This window comes from Phalacrocorax carbo, chromosome 11, assembly GCF_963921805.1.
Source record: "Phalacrocorax carbo chromosome 11, bPhaCar2.1, whole genome shotgun sequence".
In the NCBI taxonomy this organism is placed as follows: domain Eukaryota; kingdom Metazoa; phylum Chordata; class Aves; order Suliformes; family Phalacrocoracidae; genus Phalacrocorax; species Phalacrocorax carbo.
In genome coordinates, this window is record NC_087523.1 from 2559018 (window position 1) to 2584493 (window position 25476).

The window sequence follows — 25476 nt, forward strand, 5'->3', positions numbered from 1 at the left end:
AAATGATTTGACTTTACATACGCCTAAAAATACATTTTGCTTACGCTGCATGCGCATGCCCGTAAATCTACACACATTTTTATCCAGGCTGTGGAATTTCTGTCAAGTATGAACGCGGCCAATGCCAATGATGTTGGACCAAGGTCAAAGAAACTCCTACAAACTCTGTGTTTTCAGCTGGGCAACATAACCCCATTCATCAGAGTCAGATTTCTGGTTGCTTACTTGTTTTTTGGAAGTTTGGGGTTCGAGGTTTTTTTTTTTGTTGTTGGTGGTTTTTTTTATATTTCATGAGCTGTATTTTGGACTACTGCTTATTAGCTCAATCGTATTTTTTAAAAAGGAGATGACAATATTGTTCCTTCTGCCTGGAGGTGTTGATACACTATTAGATCTTATGGATCCTCCGGTGCCTTACAGAGGAGGGGAAGGAACATGCGGAGGTTTTAGCCCCTTGTAAGAGCTCGGGAATCCCTGACTTGAGTGTTTATTGCCTTGTAGCCTCTTGCGGTGTTGGCCGTGCAGTAGACTCGCTACGGTTCGCATACGGTAAAGACGCTCCCATTTGGTGGAAATGGGGAGGAAAAGGAGGTGGGATCGGTGTGCCCCGGCAGCCTGAGGATGCCGGCGAGGCTCCCTCGCCCTCGCCAGCCCCTTCGGGCTGCGCCCCAGAGCCCCTTTGCCATCAGACACCTTATGAAATGAAGGGAATGGGAAGGGAATGGCAAGCTGTTGTACAGGGGAATCTGCAAATCCCTCTGCTTCGGTGACGCTGATACATTGACCCAAAATGGTCCTCAGTGTGTCACCACTGTGCTCCGTGCATGCGTAGCTGCTCCCATGAGCCCTCTCTTGGGCACCCGGTGCCGTCCCGAGCCCTGGGCGGGGAGGGCAGTGAGACACCCCCAGTCTGGGGAAACCTTTCTATTCTTTTTTTTTAATATATATATATATATAACATTGCTCCATACATGCTCTTTCACCTGTTTTTCATAGTGGAATGGATAAATTTTTGTAAAATCCTTCCCATTTTTTTTAACCAGTAATAACCATTTAATCATAATTTCATTTCCTGACTGTTTTCTTCTCTTTTATAAAGCCAGATTTTTAATAGTCTACCTCTTAATAAAACAGTAAGTGGGGAAATGGGAAGGCAGCCCACACAGGGAGGTTTCCTTTCCTTAAATATTCACCAGACACTTTCCTGAGGAATTCAAACTCTAAGGACATACATGAAGGTATCGGGGGGCTCTATCATCCCTGCCACCCTCCATTTTTTCTGCTCCACCAGCCTCCATCATTAAATACTATTTCATAAGCAAGTGATTTTCTTCTTACCAGCTGCTTCCATATTCAGCTCCATTTCGTCTTGTACCATTGCAGAACCCGTGTTTCTGAAATCACAATTAGTTACCATGGAAAGCAATTCAATACCATAATAATTACACTCGAAGGCTGCTCACTCAGCTATGTATTACAAAATAAAAATAAAAAGAAGGCCTCCAGTGAACTGGATCCAGCTCACGTGCATATGTTTATGGGCAAGTGTGTGCTTGTATGTACAGGGGCTAATGTAATTTTTTATTGTATTTTCCTTGCTGCTGGCTGTATGTGAACGCAGACAGCAGAGCGAATCCCACCGAGATGCAGCCACGCTCCCTCGCAAGCCCTGCCCCCCGACACGAGCCCATTTTTCCCCCTTCCTATATCTCATTTTCCTGTAAATATTCTCATCCCGTTGTTGATACGAATTTATTTCGCACTCGTTCTGTTTTGCTTTCTGGAATAGACAGGAACACGATGCTGCCCATATGTTCCTCTGTTTCTGCACAAGCACAGCCGGCGGCATTTCAGCATCCTCGACAGCTGCCCGGTGCTGGCTCCGCCGGCCCGTTTTCCCTGCGGAGGAGAGGCGGTGTGGGGAGCGCGACAAGGCTTGGCTCTAGGTGTTGATGCACGCCCACGGTGCTCTCGCCTTTTAGGCCAGCAATTTCTTCCTCCAGAGTTTTATCGGCTCCTGACATTTTCCAGACAATAGGCTGAAACTGCAGCCCGTAGCTTCGCCTGAAGGATGAAAATGGATGGTGAAACATCTCTTGTTTTTTATTCTAGTGCCCGCTTATCCTGGGCAGTGTCCAGGTAATGACATTTTCCAGTCAAGGGTCTGGATTCATCACCTGCCTTGAACGGCTTATATGCCCCATCAGGTTAGAAGAAAGAGCTGTGAACTTCTTGTACTGAAGCACAAACAACTCGTTACACTTCTTTAGAAGCTGATTAAACTGTAAGTTCCAGCCCAAGCACTCAGTCATGTTTTTAATCACGAGGCGGAAAGATGACCATAAGGAACAGGATCGCAGCTGTCAAATTTAATAGTGTGGGACAAGCACAGCTGGTCTAATACTAAACTCTAAATAATTTATCGCATCAATTAGCTCTTTCATTAAATAATGTATTCAGTCAATGAATTTTCCAACTCTTATTATAGGAAACAAGAGCATCAGAAGTCTTCCCACGCAGCGTGCGAGCGAGGCACGTGTGCCGTACGGCTTCCGCGCAGGCTGCCCACAGAGACACACCCAGGTGTACGTTTATGTGCTTTTCTGAGCTGAAATGGGATTTTCCCCCCCCCCCCCCCCCACGGTTTTTACCTGAGGTCATAACAACAACACAGGTCATAGTACAAAAACTAATGAAAACCTGTGGGAGGAGCATGTTTTAGGTGAAAGTTAGGCTCGCCTTGGAGTCAACAAGGTTATTAAGTTAGACAGTGAAGCAGAGCTACAACGAAACATAATAAACCCAAAAATATTTAAAAATTGGCAGTGGTTTTGTTCTTCTGGTTTAAAACCCAAGTGATTTGTCTTTATTAAAACTTGCTTTTAACATCTTTAGAGTAAAAAAATTTTTGTTCGCTTCTCGCTTACTTTGTTTCTGGCACTTTCTTTTTTTCCCCCCCTGGTTTTGCTCCTTCTTTTACCCCCCTTTTGTGCTGGGATGTCCTTATGGCTTAAAACACTGAGCAGAGTGCCTAAGACCGCCCTCCTACACCCCCAACGTATACAGCTGGGCTGACACCTCGTCCTGAGGGTTTTGCAGGGACAATACGCCGGGGAACCCCATCACGTGAAGCACTAAATCAGAGTTAGTGATGTTAAATAGCAGAATGCAAATAATCTAAGGGTATTTTGGTTTTCACAGAGATTTGGATTTGCATAACAGTGTATTAGTCAGTACATGTTCATGTTAAACAATGAAAGGAAAAGAATTTATTTATAAAGCAAGGCTGACTAATGACACGCTTCGGGGCTCGCGCTGCCGTCTGGGCGAATGGATGCTTGCACTGAATATAGCCGCGGTCACTGCTGCAGCTGAGGTGTGATGCATTTAACTATTTCCCCCTTGTTGTACCACTCTGAACACCCAAGTCATGGGGCTATTTTCAGTTATTATTATGTTGTTATTCATATTTCTCATCCTAAATCCAAAGCACAGCACCACACCAACTTCCAGGAAGAAAATTAACCCTATCCCAGCCAAAACCAGGACACCTTATTAAATAATTGTGCACTTCTCCACCTTCCGTCACTGATGTGCAGACGTTTTGTGCAATGACAGCATGAAAATAAAAATACATCCGCTAAAATGCCACCTCCTGGTAACTGTGGGACTGTCCCAGCAGCTGCGTTCGCCAAAGCAGCAGTTCTCCCAGCGAACAGCCTCTGAGTTCAAACGGTGGAGAGAAATTGCCTTGAAGGACACAGCATTTTCCTTAACACCTGCTTGAAAAATACTGCAGGCTTTATTAGCAGTTTAGCTCTGTGTACTTTAACGCCATTAGGTCTTCAAACCCTTTAGAGGGCTGGCCATCGGTCCAAAGGGCTCTCAGGTTGCTCAAAATCAGTGGAAGAGTCTTTCCTGGCTCTGCCCTGACAGTCGACCCCCGAACCGCAGCAGTAACCCCCTCCTCTGCATACATCTATGCTTTCAAAGAATAAGCAAAGGCGGCAGAGCTGGAAACTGTGCCTATGCAGGCTTTGTGCAGCTCGTGCTAATGGCGATTGACTAGGGTTTTACAGCATAAAGTTGTAGAGTTCAATGAAATGCAGGCAAGAAGGCTGCAGTAAGTAAGAGAACAGTAAAGACAGAGGCTTTGGGGTTTTTTTCAGTCACAGTTGCATCTTAGCCACTGTGAAAGCCGATTTTAAAGCCACTGGAAGTCATTAGAAATCCTCCCTTTGATATTGATGGGGTTTGGATCAGGCTCAGCCTTGTGCACATGGCTTTCTGCTTCTCATTTAGCATGAATGGAAGATTTCAAGATTGCTTTTCATTTAAAAATGTGTGTTCTCCTCCTCCTCTCTTCTCCCCATTTCCCGTCTGAAGCCTCCTCCGGGCCGGCCATTACAGCCCACGCCGATGACCCCTCCAGCGGCTCAGCCTTGTGCAAACACCAGGGGCACGACTCGAGCCCGGCCGCTGCAGCTCGTGGCTGCCAGTCGCCTGCTTTTCCCCTCCTTGCGTGAATTGATTTGCTTGGCTGTTAAAATGAGAAGGGGAATATGTGCATTTAATCAACCTGAAAATGAAGTACGCAGGGTTAATGGAGTTAGCAGAGCAGCTGAACCGAATCGAGCCCTCTGCTTCAGCAAAAAGTTGAAATAATTGAAATTGCAAACCACAACCTCTTAGAAACACGTCAAAGCGAGCGCCTGTGAGCAATTTTTTCCTGTGGACAGATTCTTTCCCAAACCCTGGCTTGTTTAAAGCATGGGCACCCCCCCAGGCAAGGACCATCAGGACATCAGATCCATGATAAGCTCCGTATTTCTGAAACAAACCTGCAATTTAAAATGAAAACTGCAGCTGGGATGACAGATGATAGCTGGGGGTGAGCGCGTGGCAAAGGTGCGAGGAGTGGGGGACCCACAAGGATTTCCCCACGTCGGTGATCCCCAGGGGCCAGTGGACGTGTGTGGCGCATGGCGGGGCGATGACACCCATCAATCTGGATGTCTGAGCTCCCAGGGGTTCTCCACCAGAAACCTTTGGCTGAAGCAGATTAAAACCATGTTCTTCCCCATTTCGACAAATCAGTGATTTTCACTGGAAAATCTCAGTCCTCCCAGGCAGCTTTGGGGAGGGCTGGAGGCAAGAACTGAGGTTTGAGCTCCTGCTCATGCATCCCTGGTGACCAACTCTTGATGTATTTACACACCACCTATCTGTGGAAAGCCCAGGAAGACAGATCCCAGCCTGGAGCAGCTCCCTTCGTCAGGGCGAGACTCGGCGACCTTGGCCTTGCCGGTTTGGGAGGCAGAATGGAAACTTTCGACATGTCCATCTCCTGCCCGTTGACCATGAAGGACCTTCTGTCCCGCCTCTGCTGGGGACAGCGGCTCTATGGAAACACTGCTGGACATCATTATTTATAGTGTTTTAGTCACCCTGGAAACAAAGTAGATGATACCAGACATGACTTTTACCACAGCTAATTATATCATTAGTGTCAGAACCACTTAACAACTGGCATATACCTTCCCTGGTCCAGCACTGGCAACGTTGCCATGGGAATGACCCGTCTCCACGCCTCTCCAGGGACGTGTACAAGATGCACCAGGACCACAACAAGGTGTCAAGTCTCTCTGCCACCCATCCCAGAGTGGGCTGGCTGGCTAATCTAAGGTCTGCGTTTGCTAAAAATATTATTTGGGGGACAAGAAACAGCTCGTGAATTGCTCAGTGGACTTTTGTAAACACTCTGCCACGAAATGTTTCACGCTGCCATCCCTGGGTGCTTCTCGTTTCCCACCAATGCTCCCGCCTCAAAATCTACTGAAGCAAAAGAATTCATTAAATAAAAAAAACCCTCAAGAGCACAGCAAAATCTTTCCTCCCCCTTTACCCAGGACTTCCTGACTGGTCCCAGCAACGTCGATCAGCATTTTCAGATTTCAGGATGGCTCGGAGGAGATTTTGGTGGGTCTCCAAACCATTCATCGTGTGGCACAAACCTCCGTCTCCATGGGGGATGTGAACATCCAAGAGCCACATCCCGCCAGGGCACGCTGCAACAAGAGCCTGCCAGGCCCCTGCGGTCCACAGGCAAGCAAGAAAACGCTGCTTCTTTTTCCTCCTCAATTGTACATACCTGGGACCGAATCATTGCTGGTGGGTTTTTGTGAAGTTTAGCAGCATTATAACCACACACACACACACACGAAGAATGTTGGCTTAAGTTTCTGAGTGAGAAGCAAACAGCTCTGTAATGAGCTAATAAATGATCCTTGGAAGTAAAAAAAATGCAAAGTTATTAAATCCCTGTCCTGAAGGCTGCACACATCGGCTCCGCAGACTTATGAAGCCATTTCGCCCCAGGAGCAGCCGTTATGGATGGGCTGGTGGGTCTCAGGCTGGTCATCAAGATCCAGCTGTTTCACAGAGATGCTCTCACAGCGGCCCGGCTGTGGCTGGCAGCGCTTTTGGGGTGATACACGTGTTTTGAGAGGCTCGTCCCCCCGCAGAGCGGCGGGTGGCAGTCCCTGAACTAGGGGAAATGAGATGAGGGGTGGATGGGCGAGTTGGGGTTTTAAAGCAGAAACCTGAAAACAGCGTGTTCGTTGAATCAGAGAAATCAGTTAAAAAATAAATTACTAAACCGCCACTGAAAACCATGTGTGTTTGTCCCTCACCTGGGAGGGACGGATTGCTTCGCTAGCAGATGATCACCGACGCATCCAGCACGGCTGGGGCTGCCACGGTGGGACAGCACGGCTTTGGGGGGGAATATTTAAACTAGGAGGGAGATAGATGTCATGGAGATGTGCCCAAAGCCCCAGGAATAAAGCCGAGTGCCCAGTGGATGTTTTTCAGCAGGAGACAAATAGTGTAATTTTAGATCGTTCATCTGGGGGTTAGGATTTGAGTTCCATGGATTAAATGCAACAGGATTTTTTAGACTTTTGGTGGTTCTCGTATTTATCCCCTCTGCCCCTCGCCTGCCCCCCCACAGGGGACGTCTCTGGACCCAGCCTCTGACAGGCGCTGAAGTCCTCGAGAGCCCGCGGACTGCTCTGCGCTGCAGCTGTTTCTTGGCCTAAAGCAAAACAAAATTGGCAGGATGATATATCTTTTTGGCTCTGCAGATGAAACAATGTCAGAAATTACTTGCGCCTGCAGATAAAAGGAAGCAGGTGGCTCTTGACTGGAAACCTTTTATTGCAAGGCTGGGGCTTCAGGGCTCGTCCTGTCCTACGCTCGTCCTGTCCCTTTCTGCCCCAGCCCTGAGAAAGCCAGCAGGAAGGGAGGTTGGGCACTGTCGCCCCATCTGGAAGCATGGTTTTGGACTCTTCCCCCAGCTCCCCATAAGGAAGACCTCGGGGGAAGGTAGGGCTGAAGGTCTCCAGAACACCAGCAGGCAGAACCTGTTCATTGCTGCTGTCCTCCACGTACCGCCCGGTGCCGTGGCCAGAGCGACCCCGAGTGCCGCTGGCACAGACGTAACCTGGCCAGCGACTCTCTTGGGGGCATTAAAAAGAAAAAATAAACAACCTAGAAAATGAATTTGGCCCCGAGGGTAGTGCAAACCCAAAGCCGCGTTGCAGAAGCCTCTCTGCTGCCCACCACGATCGCCCAGGCAGACTCTGCCCCCAGGTGTCAATTGTTTCAAAATTGACTCCAGCTGAAGAGCACCTGCTCATAAATATCGGCAAAGCCTCCCACATCCTGTTTGCATCACTGCCTGTGTACTTCGGCGGGAGACAATGCGAGTAAATGACTGACTCACAACGTCTTATTTCTCAGATTTCATGCGGTTTTAGAGTTTTCTTTGTATTTTAAATTAAGCTGCTTGTTCCTTTTATAACCTTCATTACACATTAGGAAGAGTGCATGCAGACCCAAATAGCTCTTGAACTTATAAATATGGAGCAATCGATGTATTTTATTTTGCAATTATTGTGATAAACAAATGGGATATTTCAGTAATGCTCAAATGTGCTCTGTAAGTAATGCCTCTCATTGTCCTTTAATTTTATGTATTTGGTAAATGAGCTTTAAAGGTTCTATCAGTATTCATTAGGCAGAGACTACCATACATTTTCTGCAAAATTAATAAAGTATAACTTTTTCCTCTGATCATGACGTAGCTGAGTTGCAGCCTAGTGCAATGCACTTTTATGACAGGTATGTATTACTGTTTCTTCCCAAAGTCTGGTTGTGAAGGCTACGAAGTGACTATTTTTAGTTAATGGCCATGTAATGAACATAGGTGCGTGCACTGAGCAATTTTCGAATAATTTTCAGGCTAGAGTCCAGTGCCAGGCTAGAAAAATGATACTTGAAATCCAACTAGATCTTGGTGCTGGGGTGCTAAAATGCTCCCGCGGGCATTACCGAGCCAACACCTTTGGGGTGTCCCAGTGCTCCCTGGGGTCTGATGCCCAGGGGCAACCCCAAAAGCAGAGAAGGTGCTGCCGGTGTCCCCAGAGGAAGAGGAGGTGGCCAACCTGGGCATGGGGCGATGCAGGGGCTCATGGCAGGCAGCTCCCTGGGGCCCCAGCTCAACAAGGAAAGGCCAGAACGAAAGAGAGCTGAAGTTAGTAACGCTGGGGAAAAGCAATGTGCCTTTTACGCCGTTGGGGTTGTGCCACAGAGCCATTAATGGACTGTCAATATTTTGCTGTCATTAATTCTCGCTCTCCCTCACCATCCATGGAAAATTCAGTAGAAGTGGGAGTCCAATAAGGTCTCCCCGCAGCCTTCCCTTCCCCAGGCTGAACAACCCCAGCTCCCCCAGCCCGGCCTCGCAGCAGAGGGGCTCCAGCCCTCGGAGCATTTCTGTGCCTCCTCTGGCCCCGCTCCAACAGCCCCGTGTCTGTCCCGCACTGAGGAGCCCCGAGCTGGAGGCGGCGCTGCGGGGGGGTCTCACAGAGTGGGGCAGGGGGGCAGGACCCCCTCCCTCGCCCTGCTGCCCGTGCTGCTGGGGATGCAGCCCCGGGCATGGCTGGGGGTCTGGGCTGTGAGCGCACGCTGCTGGGTCACGTCCAGCTTTTCACCCCCCAGCACCCCCAAGTCCTTCTCCACAGGGCTGCTCCCCATCCCTCCACCCCCCAGCCTGTGCTGATATCAGGGGTTGCCCCGACCCAGATGCAGGACCTTGCACTTGGCCTTGTTGAACCTCATGAGGCTCTCCCAGGCCCACCTCTCCAACCTGTCCAGGTCTCTCTGGATGCCATCCTGTCCCTCTGGTGTGCGACTGCACTGCCCAGCTTGGTGTCATCTGCAGGCTTGCTGAGGGGGCACTTGATCCCACTGTCTGTGTCACTGATGAAGATATTAAACAGCACTGGTCCCAGTACGGACCCCTGAGGGAGGCCACTCGTCACTGGTCTCCATCTGGACATCGAGCCATTGACCACGACCCTCTGGATGCGACCATCCAGCTAGTTCCTCACCCACTGAACAGTCCCCCCCCATCAAATCCATATCTCCCCAGTTTAGAGAGAAGGATGCTGTGGGGGACCGTGCCAAAGGCCTTACAGAAGTCTGGAGAGGTGACATCCATAGCTCTTCCCTTGTCCACTGATGCAGTCACTCCAGCAGAGAAGGCAGGGCAGCATGTGAAGGTGAGTCTCCTGAAATAAACTGTCAGTGGTTTTGTCTCCTTTGGGGTTTTGGTTTTGTGTTTGGGGTTGTTTTTTTTTTCCATTTTAAATCAAATGCATTTAGAACAGTTTGCAAATATATATATATATATACTGGGGGGAGCTGCTTTGGAACACAAAACAAAACAACGCACCCATCCTTCAGGAGCAGGAGGCAGCACCCGGGAAGGCAACAGACCCTGGGAACAAAACTATCTCCAGAGCAGAAGTGCTTCATCACAGGAAAAAATATACCCACCTCTTTCTTGTCAAGGTGTGAGGATGTAATATCATACAGGTTATGGAGGATACAAAAGAAAAAAACCCACGTATGGTGAGCTCTGCTTAGAGAGGGAGAAGGTTTGTTATGTGTTTGTTGTGGAGACACTAACTCAGATCCTGCCACATCATTAATAACCCCAAACTGAAAAGGTCTGTCAATCAATTTGAGGAGCTGAATGAAAAATGACCGAGGGCAGAGCAGGGGTAGAGGCTGCAGAATATGTCTGGTTCCTTCAGACAGATATAAAAAATGACAGAGGGGAAGTGTATTAAAAAAAAACAGCTCAAACCCAATCAGGAAAGCTATAAAAACTCCATTAAAATATAATCAAGGCTAAGAAATACAGAATATTACAATTTTCGTCTTCCCATGCAGGCTTCCCAAAAGGGCTATTAAAGCAAGGCAGCGGAGAGAGGCGAGGAGCGTGGGCTCTCGCTCTGAAAGGCAACCCTTGTTGGAATACCGATACATCAGACGGTGAGAAAAGTTCAGAGCCGGAGGGTTTTTTATGGCAAAATACAATGCCACCCCCCCACCCCACCCCCCAAATCACAGCAAACTGTTGGATTTGGCTCTAAATTGCAACAGAAATGGAAGAAGTCACGTTGATTTAGCAAGGAGGAGAAATTTAATATAGAAGGAAGCGGGTCAAGCAGCTGACAGCTCTATATAAATATTTAAATGGCAACAGAGCAGCCCATCATGAGTATTGCCTAGGGATTTAGGCTAAATAAATGAAGCTGGCCTTTCCCACCTTGTCATCTGTGAGTCGGTAAATATTTGGGGTGCTCAGTCACCGAGTACAGACACCTTGGGAAAAAGAAAACCAGAAGCACGCACTGAATTTTAAAAGCAAGTAACTCCATGCTCCCAGACTCAAAGGAAATAAATGATTGCTGGTTTCTTTTTAAATGAGAATAATCAAGAATTTAGCTAATTTGTTGCTTAAAGGTATCTGAAATTACAAATAAATTACATAACCTGAAATCTTATCCACCTTTTCTTGGTCTGTTACGGGGTCAGGCGGGGACTGGCATGTATCTGCTAATGGCAGGTGACATTAGTGCATGGAAAGACAAACTCCAGCCTGTTATTGCAGGAACTCTGCCAGTTTTAATGGACATCCCATAAGGCATCCTGAGAATTACATTTAGGGCGTGAGATGTCGTGCACAGGTGATGAGTGAATGATTCAGGTGTTTTCTTCTCGTGGAAGAGGGCAAAGAAGTTGTGTCCTGGCACAAGCATCGCCTCTCAAGGGCAGTGCAATATATTCCTTCCATTCCCTACCCAAACTTTAAGACTTTGCATGTCTCCCTCCCAGGCTAAACACTAACTAAAAATGACCGTACTTAACCACTAACTGAACACCACCGTGTGGGTATTTCTTGCTGGGGAGCACGTGGGGAGCTGTGAGCCCAAGCTGAGCAGCGCAGAGGCTCAGCAGCACCGGCCAGAAATAGCAACACTCTTCAGCAGAGCTTGAACTTGCTTCGGCTCACGCTTGGGGATGGGACGTGAAATAATTGCACAACTGTGTGGTGCTGGAGCTGGCGGCTGGAGGCTCCCGGGAGAAGCAGCGTAGGCACGGGAGGGGACGAATGCCAGCTGGAAATTTCCGAACGGGCTGTCCGTGATTCAAGGCGGCAGCAGGCGTGAAGGGGAGCACGGTCTGAGCCGGAGATGTTGTGCCACGAGCTGGAAGTGCGCGTCTGGTTTCCCTACAAAGCACTTTTACATTTTATAATTTTATATGCAATGCAAAACAAAAGGCATTTCCTAAATCTTCCCCTCCCCAAAATAGAGCCAGGTAAGCACAACCAAGCGTCAGGAGTGCTGTGACAGCAGAGGGACAGAAAAAATATCTGGAAATGTAATACAAACCTCTTTTAATACAACCTCTTGCTAGGCTGAGGCAATACATATATACTGAGCAGGTAAAAGCATGTTATCAAGGAACTAATATTCCCTCAAAAGCTTTGTTGGGGTCAAAATTTACCCCACTGTGTAAGGTACCCAGGGTTGGGCAACAAAACAGCATTTATATCCACTCTGTGGCTACATTGTGTCTCCTCAGAGGAACATCTTGTTGAGATAAAGAAAGATGGGGAATTATATGTTATTGATTTAGGTCTTGCAGATTGTTTTTCATCAGAGAAGCTTTGCTGGTTCTAGTCAATTATCCATTTTAAGTCTCAACAAGAATTACTTTCAGGCTTGGAAAGAAGAGGGGCCCGTAGCACATTAATGATTTAAACACGCGTGTGGCCGCTGCTGAGGATGGTATCTTTCCCATGGCCCTTCAAAAAGGGCAAATAAAATTGTGCCAGGCCTGGAAGAGTAATCCTGTGAGCATCCACAGACGGAGCTACGGCACCTCTGGTGTACGGTGTGGTCTGGTCCTTCCCTTCCCAGGGCAGCTTCTGCTCAGGCTGGTACAGTCAGTGGTTGTTACAGGACTTGAATAAAAGAAATATGCACCTACAGTAACTGGGTGACAGAAAAGATGAAATTTCTCCTAAAAAGCTAATAAACATAACAACCTTCCCAGCTCTATGAGGTATATACAAATTCCCTCTGAATGGGAGAAAACTAGAATAGCAGCGGCGTGAATGCTGCTCAGAGCCTTGTTTAAAAGCTCTGTTGGTTTCTTTGAAATGTCACAGATAAATGAGCACATTGTAGTATTGCTCGCAAATCACACGAGCTGATATTAAGCGTTTGAATGGCAAATAACGACTGGATGTAAAACACTTGCACAAGATAACTTATTAATACCTTGGGACATCATCTCATGCCAGGTCAGGTTGACAGGTGATTACTGGTGGCTGTGACAGATGCATGTCTCCTCGTTGGCTTCACAAGCTCTTCTAGATACTCTGTTTTGGCTTTCAGGTGTGATGGGGGAAGCAAAGCACACAGGTAGGGATGCTGAACGGCACCCAGGAGGCATCCGCCACGCCTACCCCTCATCTGTCCCCAGATTTAGTTTGTCCTTGGTTCTCCCCACAGCTAAACCCAAGTCTCCCACTGGTGCTATAACTATCAGGGTGGTTTTCCCCAGCCCCACTTTTCCCACTTATGGCCCCTTTTTCCCATTGCTACATGTTTTAAGGAACATAAAAGGATATAAACTCTTTTTTATAGTTTGTAACGTACAACATTTAAAAAAAGAAAGTCCTACACTCACCATATAGTTATTTGTGCTGAGAGGGAAGTGAAATGAATACTGCGGACTTTCATTACAGGGGAGTAAGAGTGAACCAGAGCTGCCGCAATAAATAATGCAAGTTATGAAACTCAGCGGAAAGTAGCAGACCTGCGTGCTTTGTCACCAAATCGCAGCAGCCTGCTCCGGCTGGAGGCAGGAGGCAAACGCCCAGGAGCTGCCGCGGAGCGGGCAGGGTGAGGGTGGGAGCCGCCGTGCCCAGGAGGGGCTGCAGGAGCTGCCACCGCGGCCGCCCCGCTCCCCAAAAGCCTCTCCTCCGCCTGCGCGGCTCGTGGCTTGCACGAGGCGGAGAGCGAGAGAATTGCCTGTATCGAAAGGAATTCGCCCTGGATTATTATTAAAAGTCCAGCCAGTTGCCTTTTCTTCCCAATAACCTCATTTTTCTTTTATATTTGTATTTTTAAAATTAAATGTGCATAGATGGGGTGCCACGCATGCGCACCACGCTGTATTCACATCCCTCTTTTGGCAGGTGCTGTTCAGACCCCCTTCAGGGGCTCATGAGAAACCCCACTCGTGGAGTGTCATTCACCCAGGAATAACTCGGATCTGTCACCCTTCTGCCACAGCCCAAGCAGGACAATAAAGAAGAGACAACTGCCCGGCCGCTAGTGAATCACACCAAGTGTCTGTAACAGCCCGAGGGGTTCCAAAGTGCTGGCTTTTTATGCCAGAAATAGTTTTCCAGACTACAGGACCTGCTCAGAGCAGCTGCATCTCTGCAGGCAGAAGCCCCTGGATCCTGGCACTGAAAACAGGAGCTGCCAAGGGGGATGTGACAGCCCTGGGTACCACCTCTGCCAGCCAGGGATAGTTTGGGGGCTATTTGCTCTTTCCCCCATGCCCCAGAGCCCCCCAGTTTAGCTCCACCACTGCTGACTCCCAAAAACGTTTCCTCGCCCAGGTTTTGGGGCCTCTGACTACTCAGAGGATTTAGAGCAGGATTAGATTTTGAATTCTACGGAGAAGGATTATTTCTGCTCATGCCATTTCCAGCCTCACCTAGAGCACAGAGGCATTTTTACCACCCCAGATGCAAGCGCGGCGCTGGGGCAGAGGGTTTCCTCCCATGCCCCTGCTGCTGCCAGGGGGTACAAAAACAGCCCCAGCCCACCGGCTGTATTACACCTGGCAGATAACCTGAGGCCAGCATTAAGTATAACCAGCTCTGTTAAGGTATCAAAGCTTTTTCCTGATGCCTTTGTTTTTTTAGGAAGACAGAAACACCAGAGATCTGCTCAAAGAGGAGAATCCCAGAGGAAAGAGAGAACATCTGCCTGTGGTACCAGCCAGGAGACAGCACTGCACCAAGACACAAGCAAGAAAGCTCTTTTCTTCAACTAAAACACACAGATCTACCCACAGAGCCCATTCCCTAACAGCTAGGCCCAGCTAACCCTCTTACTCCCTCTCCTCCCCCCAGCTCTCTGAATGCAAGTACCAGCCCAGCCTCTCCTTTTATTCACCCAGCACACCTGGTAGCAATTTCTTGCACAACACACTCAGCTTTTAATTAACAGTCAGGCCATTTGTCACCTGCTGAACAACATAGCGGGTGCTCAGCTGCAGCGCTGGGCATCCTGCCCTACCTCCTACCTGCACCAGTCAAGGGACATCTGCTCGCAGGAGCTGAGGTTGTGTTTGGTGTCATACCTAGCGCTAAAGGAAGTTTGTTTCTTACAATAATTCTGTAGCGTTGATGGGGTTATTGCATTTCATTATCCGCTGATGGTGGGATGCGCTGAGCCGAGATGCCTCTCCCCTGACCCTGGGGAGCCTCTGTGGGGGCTGAGTAGTGACACAGGGCTGGCTCTGCTCCGGGTTGTAAGGTGAGGGTTGTTCGGGAGCAGGTAGGTGGGTCTCAGTGGCGTGAACAGTATGGCAGGAGAGGAAATGTTTGGAGAGCTGTGCACCACACCGACACCTGCTCTGCTGGTGTGTCAGCTTCTTCTGGGCGCGTCCGTGCTGTTTGAGTCGTGCCTTGGTCCATCAAGCAGGAATTAAAGCAACTCCCGCTCTGACGCAGCATTCAGCCGAGGGGGGATGTGGGGGCCATTCGCCTTTGGTTACTCCTTGGAGGGTCCCCTGGAGCCCGGCAGGATGAGACCACTGTGCTGAGCGTGTCACGGGTGTGCAAGGGGCTCTGCGGGGCTTTTCCTCCCTGCCGGCTCAGCTGCCCTGCTGCACGGCGGGCTTGGGTGCAAACCAGCAGTGCGGAGAGGAGCTGGGTGGAAGGATGCTGTTTTAAGTAAAGCCATTTGTTAATCAGGGTGGAAATTTACTGAGGAGAGGGGACCTGGGCACAAACAGCTGTGTTTTCCCAGGTTACCCAAATAATGTAGGTTTAAAATACTGCTGATGAGCGCACCTGCTCAGCCATCAGGCTCACCTGAAAACATTAAAGCTTTTCTCTTGAGTTTCTGTGGAGGAAAGAAAGCTGGCCAAGTGCTTTGCACGCTGGTTAAGAAGAGTAAAGGGTTGTATCGGCTTCCTCTATATCATACTGCCCTTTTCTGGGGCCCCTGGAGCTCCTGTGGCTGCTGCTCCAGGAGGTGTGGGCTCCTTCGAAAGATGCAATCTATGCAGAAGGAAAAAAAACCAAACCACTAAACTTAGAGGAATGCCATGGATAACTTTCTTCGTTGATAGCTCTGGGGTAGAAAACACTTTCTGACATGTATTGGTTCAGCAAAAAGTCTATACTATATAATAATGCCACTTTGTCATTTTATATCCAATTATTTCTGCTCTGCATCCTTGGGATTTCCCAGCTGAGCATTATGAGGTGGGCAGAGAGCAACCTGCCCTTTTTTGCTTGCTCAAAAGGAAAAAAAAAAAGAAGCAGCTGATGCTGAAGCAGCTGCTGAAATTCCTCACGTAGGCTGGGCAAGAAGTCAGCTCCCGTGGCCAAAATGCTCTCTGCTCAGGCCTGGGGTTGTCCTACATATGTCTGATGCCCTGATTTTTTGGGTGCTTCTTTCTCCTTGCAGGAAGGTAAGCTGTAACGTACCTCCAATTCATGTCCTAAGCCCAGCACTGTAATGCCTGTAGCGAAGATGCGCACCAGCCCCTTCAAACAGCAACGTGTTAGGGCTGAGGGCACGGTCCTGGCTCGGCGAGGTCAGGACGAGTCTGTCTTGCTGGAGATATTGTCACACCCCTGAAATTTAGCTGCTTTAACCTAGAATAGCTGCAGTGACTCCAAAGCGCTGCCTGAACTTGTTGCACAAATAACCTGTGTGATAAGTTTTATAAATGAATCACTGATGCTCAAAACCACTGCAGAAACACCGTCCGCTTGTGACCATTGTTCCAATTAAAGACCCTTTTGCTCTTAAAAAAGTTGGAGTTAGACCAAGAAGAGTCCTGCCTGCCACCTCGCAGCACTCGACGAACCATTCCTCATGCCGCTGGGCAGATGCGCTCCGCAAATGACAGGAGAAGGACCCAGCGTAAAGAACACCTGGAGCCATCGGGGGAAATAGCGCGCCCAGCCCAGCGCTTGCTTTGTACCACCTTTCAAAGAAAAGCCATTTCAAACGCTAGCAGCCAAATATCCAGAATGGTAATACTTGCAAACGACAGGTCACCCGCACCTCCGCGTTTTCCCTGTCGTGCCATGTTTAGCTGTATCACATACAAAGATTAAAAGCAAAATTATGCCATGCAAATGAAGTGAACTTTCACGTCAGCTTACCTATTTATTTTCCCTTAAATATTGCAATTATTACTTCTATTGCACAGTCACGCCTCGCTGCTTCGCGTGCGTTATTAATATGCAGGAGCGTATTAATGCTCTTTTACGAGCTGTTAACATTCATTAGCACTTCAGGTCCTAATGCGGAGCAAACCTTTCCTCTGCTCATTGTCATTCCCTGCGTGACACCGCTAGCACCGGGGACGCGGCCAGAAGCCGGCAGCCGCGCCGCTGACGGCGAATTCCTATGGTGGGTTCGCTGGGGCTCTGAGCTGACATCAGAGCATGCGTCACCGTGGTCCTTTGCAGTTGTCCCTGGAGACAGCAGAAGTCCGGGGTGATCATTATTTAGATTCCTCTTGAGCTCCAGAGGCTTCCAAAGGATTTTTTTTTTTTTTTTTTTGCTGTCCTGTGCAATCACGTTGTCATGGTGATGGGAGCAGGATGCTGGACACCAGCCTGGCTCCCCTTCTCAGAGGACGGGCTGGCCGAGTGATGAAGCTGAGGGTTTCCAGCGGGGTTTTGCCATGCCTGAGAAGAGAGAAATGTTAAAAAAGAAAAGGAAAATATTTTCTAAAACAGACTTGGAGTTTTTTGCTTAATCACGATGATCAGAGGTTCAGAATTCTCCCAGTTATTTTGTAGAATGAAACATAAATGGTAAAAAAGCCTAATCATGGGACTGGACTGAAAACTTCCCGTGGTTTGGGTGGTTCTGGATCAAAACTGGTTTGAGTGGTGCTGCACCAGCCAAACCTGAGCTGTGGCTCCTTCGTGCTCTTGCCTTGCACGGACTGACCTCCCTACACGGGTGATCATTTACTCCTGTGACTACATGGTGTCTCAGCAGGAGCAAGGCTCCATAGTGCACTCCGTAAATTACTGGATAGACTACTCCTTGCCAATTAGTTGATCACTAATATGTTTCCATACTGTGTTGTGAATTATCTGCAGACCTCCCTTATGAAGGTTCATCGATGAACCTGTTGCGCTTTAGCATGGCTTCGTCCCTGAAACCGTCACGTCAGGTACGCACCCTCCCTCCCGCCCAAGCCGTCCCTCGGCTCTTCTGTACCCCACGCGGCTCCCAAAAGGTTTCAAGGTGTCTAACTGGTTTTGCCGATGGGAATACACGGAGGAAGGAGCATTTGCTGGTCTGCCAGAGACTGGCCGAAGTCTTGCTCCACTGAGTGAAAGAAAGGATAAACGGGGACTAGAACTTCTTCAAAGGGAGCGTGTGTGGCCTTTACAAGGATACAGCGTCTTGGCACCTCCTGAAAGCCCTGGTACTCCTGACCTGTGTCAGCAGATAGTAGATGCAGGCTGGAAACCGTCCAGGGAAACAAAGCCAGCTCTTAAATGGTAGCTTCCTCGGCACTTGAGTAGGAGCTCTGGGAACATCAGCGCGGCGTGTAGGACGCAGCGCCGAGCCGAGCCAGCAGCGCCTGGCGGGGAGCCCGTGGGCAGCACTGCCACCAGCTCCACTCTCCGGGGCTCCATGTTCCGGTTTTTGGCTGCCATTGAGCGGGTGAGGCTTTGTGCTGTCTGGGATACAATAGTCTAGTGTTTAGTTTTACAGCTCCGGTAATAACATTTTACAGCTCCTCCACTTTCAAAGCAATATGACTTTCACACGCCTGTAGGTTAATTAGACAAATGCGTGGAGATAATTTCCCAACCACTTGCGAAACACTGGGAAAGGAGTTGGCATTTGTCACTGAGAAACGTGTTTTCTCCACCTCCGTCCCTGCATGCCTCCCTAACCGAGCCGTCTCCCTCCGGCGCAGCCTCTCCCAGACAGCTCAGGGTGCCGTACCCGGGTCCGTGCGCGGCAGAGCCGGGGCGGTGATGGCCCAGCCCCCACGCCACCTCCGGCCACCTACACCAGGGTCACCTCGGCCCTGCTGGCTGCAGCCCAGTAACGCAGAGCAGGATGAGACACCTCCGCTTTGGGGCTTCTTGGCTAACGCCAAAGGCCGTATTTGTTCACAAACAGGCAAAGGAACCGTGCAAGGGCAGGAGGATTCACTATGGGTGCGTGGAAAAGTCCAAGTGGAGATTTTCACACTCCTCCCACCTAGCTTTTGCCACGCAGAGCGCTTGCCATCTCAATGTGAAAATACTTTTTACCATCCAAAAAACCCAGCGAGTTGGCCACCTCACCAAAAAAAAAAAAAAAAAAAAGCAAAGCAAAGCAAAAAGCACAAGAAGGGGCAGGAGTGGCGAGGCAGAGACGCCCCCAGGCCGGGCAGAGCGCCCCGGGGCCGAGCTGGCGCTGCAGACCCTGCCCGGTGCCGCCAGCGTCGCCAGCTCCGCTCACCCACACGGCAAATCATGCCTCAGCAGGGTGTCAGCGGGTGCCGAACAACGGCTGGAGACGGTCGCGTTGACCTTCCTGAGTGCCCCAAGAGCTTCGCTATGAAGCTGAAAGTCTTTCCCCCCAGTAGCTCAAGTACTGTAAGCTCACGTCAATAAGACGGGCACGGATTCTTGATGGTTTTAACCAGAGCGTGGCTTTTCTCAGCGTCTCCATTTTACCACTCTAACAGTGCATTTAAAGGACGAACTTTCTGTTGTCCTGTAAAATTTCTTATTAAAGCCATGTGTCCTGCTGGTCTGCAAGAAAGGAGAAGTGCTTTTGCAATCTTGAAGCAGGTCATGCTTTGCAACCTGTTTTTTTCAGCGCAGCTCAGCTGATGTCTTTTGCTGAACACAGTGTCCAAAACAACCTGTTTGTGAAGTCCAGTCACTGCATTCATTAAATACAAAGAAACGGAAGGAACGCAAATTTTACGTTATCTATTTGCTCACATCTCCTGGGCTAGTTGTTTATTTTGGTGGACTTCCAATGACCTGGGCAGACAGGTTATCCGAGCCACTAATAATATTTCCTCCTCCTCTACTCATCCTAAAATGCCTACCTCTCTCTCCCTCTTTATCTCCTCTTCTTTTACCCTGTCTGTAGTAATAAAGATCTTATTCTTCAGCTGTACCTGAGGGTGTCCGTCCTCCAAGAGACAGGCCCAAGGGGGTGAGCTGCCACCAAAGCATCTTACCCAAGCAGGATACATCTCCCGCTGAATTTTAATGGGATGTTGTCAAGTCAACAATAAGCCTGCTTTTTATTGCTACTCCGATGGAAACTTCCAGGTGCAAGGAAATCTCGCCTGGTGAGATGGGAAAGGGGGAGTGCTTTGAGGGGAGTGCTTGAGGGGAGATGGGCCGTGCTCTCAGCACCTCCCTGGCTCACGCTTGCTACCGGGCTGACGTTGTCCACGTGGCATAGTCACAGCGTGGCAATCGTTGAAACTAAATGCCTTTAAATTGTCATATTTTACTTTATTTAGCTGCGTGGTGTGGAATGCGTTAAGAATACTTTCCTACTGGTGTGTTTTATCTCAGTTTAACTGTGTCTTCTTGTCATCAGATACCCCTATTCAACCAGCTGCATACTCCAGTTCTTGATGAAGCGCCTTTCCCTCTCATCCGAAAGCCTCTCCGGTTCTTGGCTCTGTGTTCACGCAGGAGCATCCTTGCAAGAGCCGTCACTTCAGCTCAGCTCCTGTTTTACTTGAGGTCCAGTTCTGCGCTCTTTGGGAGCTTGCCTTGTTTCTCAGCCGCCAGGCTTGGCTTTGGATCATCCTGTGCTTTCTGGAATACGCTAAAAGCACCTGCTGAGATGATGATCAAGTCCTCTACAAAGAAGGCGTCTTCCTTCTCTGGACCCTGGACCACCACAGGCTGCCAATTTTAGTGGTGCCAGAGAGCTGAGAGCTTGCGCTTCGTCGCTTTTCGTCCCCTGCTGCTCCATAAAAACCCAGGGCTTGACCTTAAAACATCCCAGTCAGCACTTGGTATCTCCTTGGATCTGTGTGACACATCAATACATAAAATGTCACAGAACTCTAAAGGATATTTGTCGTAAAGAAATTAGTGAAGGCAAAGTAACTACTTCAGTGTTTTTCTACTACTAGCCAGATGTTAATCCTTAATGAAGTCTGTCTGTGTGAATCCAGTAGTACTACTGTATTATCTGACCTTTGCTAAGTTGACTTATTGTTATAAATAACTACTCTTAATGTACAGTCAGTGTACAAATGACTTGTGTAATGATTCAGGAACAATCACAAACTAATTTCCCACTGATAATTCCTAAGATATTGGCATAAAAAGGAGACTGTATTTGCATATCTCCCCAGAAGGAAGTAATCTCCCTGAAAAATTGTCTGGTTTGAAAACTGCATTAGTCAATGGCTTTAGCACAGTCACTTTCACAGGAAATTATGCTAATACATGTGGAAGATTTCATTTTCCTTAAAAAAAATATAAGCGCAGTAAGACAGAGAACAGTCCAAGCGACTGCAGAGAGATACACTGCCCTGAGTAATTGACTGCAGGATCCACTCAAATAAATCATGCTTTGTTAGGGAAAAAAAATAGGCCAGTTAAAATCAGATATAGCTATAGCCTAGTCTTCAATAAACAGAGAGCATCCAGGGTTTAATTAGAATATGCATGCACTGTGGTACACACAACGTGCACCGTTTGGGACTCGCTGTGCTTAGCTACTGTAAAAATAAGGCCCTTTGAAATACCCAAGATAGCTAGAATACAGCTCAAAATCTCATGTACCATTTACAACAGCAGCGTAGCAGATCAGCAGCGTGGCTGAGCACCCCATAGCGGCGTGGGGCCAAGCGACCCCATACGCCCACACGAGCAACGGGGCGCGGAAAGAGTGCCGTAACCTCCAGGCCACCCATCCCGCAGCACTGGTCTTTTTCCATTTCTATTTCTAGACTACTTAATTTTGTATTCAGTGAGGGAGACATAGAAAAAAAGTGCCCCGATCCGCGGCTGGGTGTCCGGTGCTGCCGACCCACAAGCTGCGGGTGACCCCATCGCAAGGCGTCTGGGGTGAGCCGCAGAGCTTACATCCAGCGTCTATTCCTTAGCAAATGAGTCAAACCCCAGTGCGAGCGCAAAGCGTTGAATATTTCAGGAGCTGGGATGTGATGCCTTTGCCAAAATCCCGAGTTCTGAACTGCTGGCTTTGAAAGTCGTATCTGTTTGACTAACACCATCAAGCTATGCTTTAAACCATCTTTTTAGTTAAAGGAAGATACAAATATTCTCATGTCCACAAAGCATGCCATTAACTGAAAAAATAGAAAGAATCTCCTGAATGAAGCCTACGGTCTGGCTGGTGAATCTTTAATATGCATCTCTGCAGCTCGGTTCAACACTCAGCAAATTCATATTCTCTTTGACAGAGTAGACATTTTCATAAAGTATTTATAGCAGCCGAGCGAAATAGCCATATTTCTGGACATCTTAATTCACAAACATTGTTTCTAAAGTAATGGCTTTTTAACTGAGACTTTCAGTTGTCTGTTCCAAAATCCCAATCTTCCTTATTTACACTATAAATGTAAAGAGATCAAATAATAAAATTAAACTGGTTCTTCCAGTGGAGAATACCTGCATCTATAAGAACATGCGTGTAAATTCTGACTGTTCTGTATGACTTAATAATTTATAAGCAAGGAGCGTAACCGAGTACTGGGGAGGGCTGAGGCTGCCCAGCCCCGCAGAGGCAGAGGGAAAGAGCAAACCCGAACACGCTCTTCTGTCGCTGAAACGCAGCCAGTCCTCTGGGCATGGCCCCAATGTGGTGAGAATAGCTTGTTCTTCAGAGACAACAGCTTTGATCCATCAATTGATAAAAATCACTACGTGCCGCAACTGACAGCCTTCTACTACACGGGTATTTCTTCTACAGCTATGTTTCTTTCGATAAGCCAGTAATATTTAAGTGAAAGAAAGCACCAAAATACGACACTATTAACCCATATTCCTTGTTTTCAAACATAATTTCCATTTGTACATAACTCTCTTCATGCTTCCAAGTGCAGATCTCTGAGTGGAAATGGCAACCAAAAATGAGGTTCAAACTCCTCTCTGCTAGGGTTTCTCTGCCTGGTCTGCACGGGCCTTTGCAAGGCAGGTCGATGCTTCAGTTCAGCCCAGCACCGCAGCCCGTTTCAAACAAGCACCAGTTCCAGCTGCTGGTTGCAAGTGGCCACATCCCTCCTCGTCTTCCACCAAACCCACTTCGTCCTGACTCAAAGCCAGGATCAAATGCTATTGTCCCTGCACAGATTTCTGCAAATGCCAACACAGAATGGGTTTGGTGGTTTGGCTTTTTGGCTTGACTTGGTTTGTTAGGTTTTTTTGTTCCTTTGTTTTTCTCTTTCCTCACCCAAAGGTCTTTTATTTTTGATTTTTTTTAAAATTTCTATTTTATTTTTATTAGCCATCTTTGTCTTTATCAGTGGTCATGTGTGTCACTTGGACTCCTTGTTCAATAGTTCTTGAACTGGGATGGAGAGATACTTTTGAAACAAGATGATGCTTCGTAATGAGATATATTCCTTCTTTTCACTAAAAGGAAGGGACTCTTGTAAAGTTAATGATAGGGCTTGTATTCAAGGAAACATTATTTCACAGACTCTAGCATTCAGAAGTCCTTAGAAGGTTTGTTGTAGCACACTGGAGGATGCCCGTTCCCTGTCTTTGCCTCCCTGGCAAAGGTGAAATACTATAATAAAATCACAGAATAATTAAGATTGGAAAAGACCTCTCGGATCATAAAGTCCAACCATCAACCCAACACCACCATGTCTCCTAAACCATGTCCCCACGTGCCACATCTACACATCTTTTAAATACCCCCAGGGACGGTGACTCCCCCACCTCTCGGGGCAGCCTGTGCCAGGGCCTGACCGCTCTGGCAGGGAAGGCATTTTCCCTCATCTCCAACCCAAACCTCCCCTGGCGCAGCCTGAGGCCGTTCCCTCTCGTCCTGTCACTGGTGACTTGGGAGCAGAGACCAGCCCCCCCCTCACTCCAGCCCCTCTCAGGCAGCTGCAGAGAGCGAGAAGGGCTCCCCTCAGCCCCTCTTCTCCAGGCTAAACCCCCCCAGCCCCCTCAGCCGCCCCCCAGCACACTTGTGCTCCAGACCCTGCCCCAGCCCCGCTGCCCTTCTCTGGACACGCTCCAGCCCCTCCAGGCCCTTCTTGTCCCGAGGGGCCCAAACCTGAGCCCAGCACTCGAGGTGGGGCCTCCCCAGGGCCGAGCACAGGGGCAGCACTGGTATTTCACCTTTCTCCAGTATTCAGTGTCAGTGCCAGCTGGGGACTCAGCTTCACGACTCCTCTTTGGAGCCACATAGCAAAAATAGATATGGAGAGCGTCTATGAAAGACTAACACATATGCTAATGACTCATTAGCACAGAGGGGCATTTCAGAGCTAGTCCTGTAGCCATGGTGAAGGTTTTTCATCAGGTCTATGTTATTTTTCACCTCTTGCTTTAAGGAAAGTTTAATTGAATACATGCCAATCTAGGCCGGGATTTATGTTTCGAGCCAGCTGCTGTGCAGCAGCCGCTAACACACCCCCACTTTGCCATTTAGAAGTCAATAACCCCGGCATGTATTTCTTTTACGACTCAAAGGCTGTTATCTCCACTCCTCAAAAGGATGTCCCAGTACAGACGACATAGGTTCATTTTTCTTTCAGATGAGAATTGCCATAATGGAGTATTTACGGTCTGGTCCAGAGTGCAGAGGCCACAGCTGATTTTGGTGGTGTGAATTTTTGCTGTCTTCCTCCCAGCCTAAGCTCCAGGTGAAGACCAGCTGGTTTATCTCCAGCACTGATTTCCAACAACTCGCAAAACCTCCTTTTCTTTCACGGGGATCTCAAGTTTTAGCTGATCTTCAAGACCAGGATGTGTTCAGTAACCCTAAATGATCTGCTTTCATTAGGGTTTTGCTCTTCAATGTCTTTTATTTAAACATTTCAAAGGCCTTTAATTAAACCTCACAACCCTCCCAAGCTGGTGGCAGTATCCCTATTTTGCACAGGCCTCATTGAACCACAGAGGTTAAGAGGCCCAAAAAAATGAAATAATAGGACTTGTGAACACGTATCGGTGTCTCTAACTATATTCCTCCAGTGAGGGCGTGAAAGAGCCTCGAGGGAACAACTGCAAACTGGGACCAGACATACTACTTGGTTTTGTTCTGTTTTCGCTGGGACGCCTCCTGAAATGCCCAGCCCCGAAGCTGCCCTCCTTCGTCCCCTCTCTTGGTACCCCAGTAATGGGAATAATTAGCTTTCGTATTAGCAGACACAGAAAAGCAGGGAAGAGACAAAATTCTCCATCTTACAGGTGATTTTAATTTCCTTTCACTCAGTAGAAGAAGTCTTGTTGTTGGAGGACAAGACCCTCTGAGGGATGCGTGGAGGACCAGGGCTGCTCCTCAACCCTTCCTTCCTGGTGGTGGTTTTGTTGTGAAGGAGTCCTATTTTTGTCCCTTGGAATACCACAGATATTTCAGACTTCTGACCGATTAGCTCCATCTGCTATAAGCCACAGGGATATGATTTGCTGCCGTTAAAGTTGTTGGTTTTAACTGTGATTTCAGTGGCAGGAAGATGAAAATCTAACAAATGTAAAAGCCTATGCCCGAGCATCTGCATTTTATAAGTCACTTGATATTTTTCATTTTAAATTACTCCAATAAATGTGGCTTGCTGGTCAATTTAGCAATATAA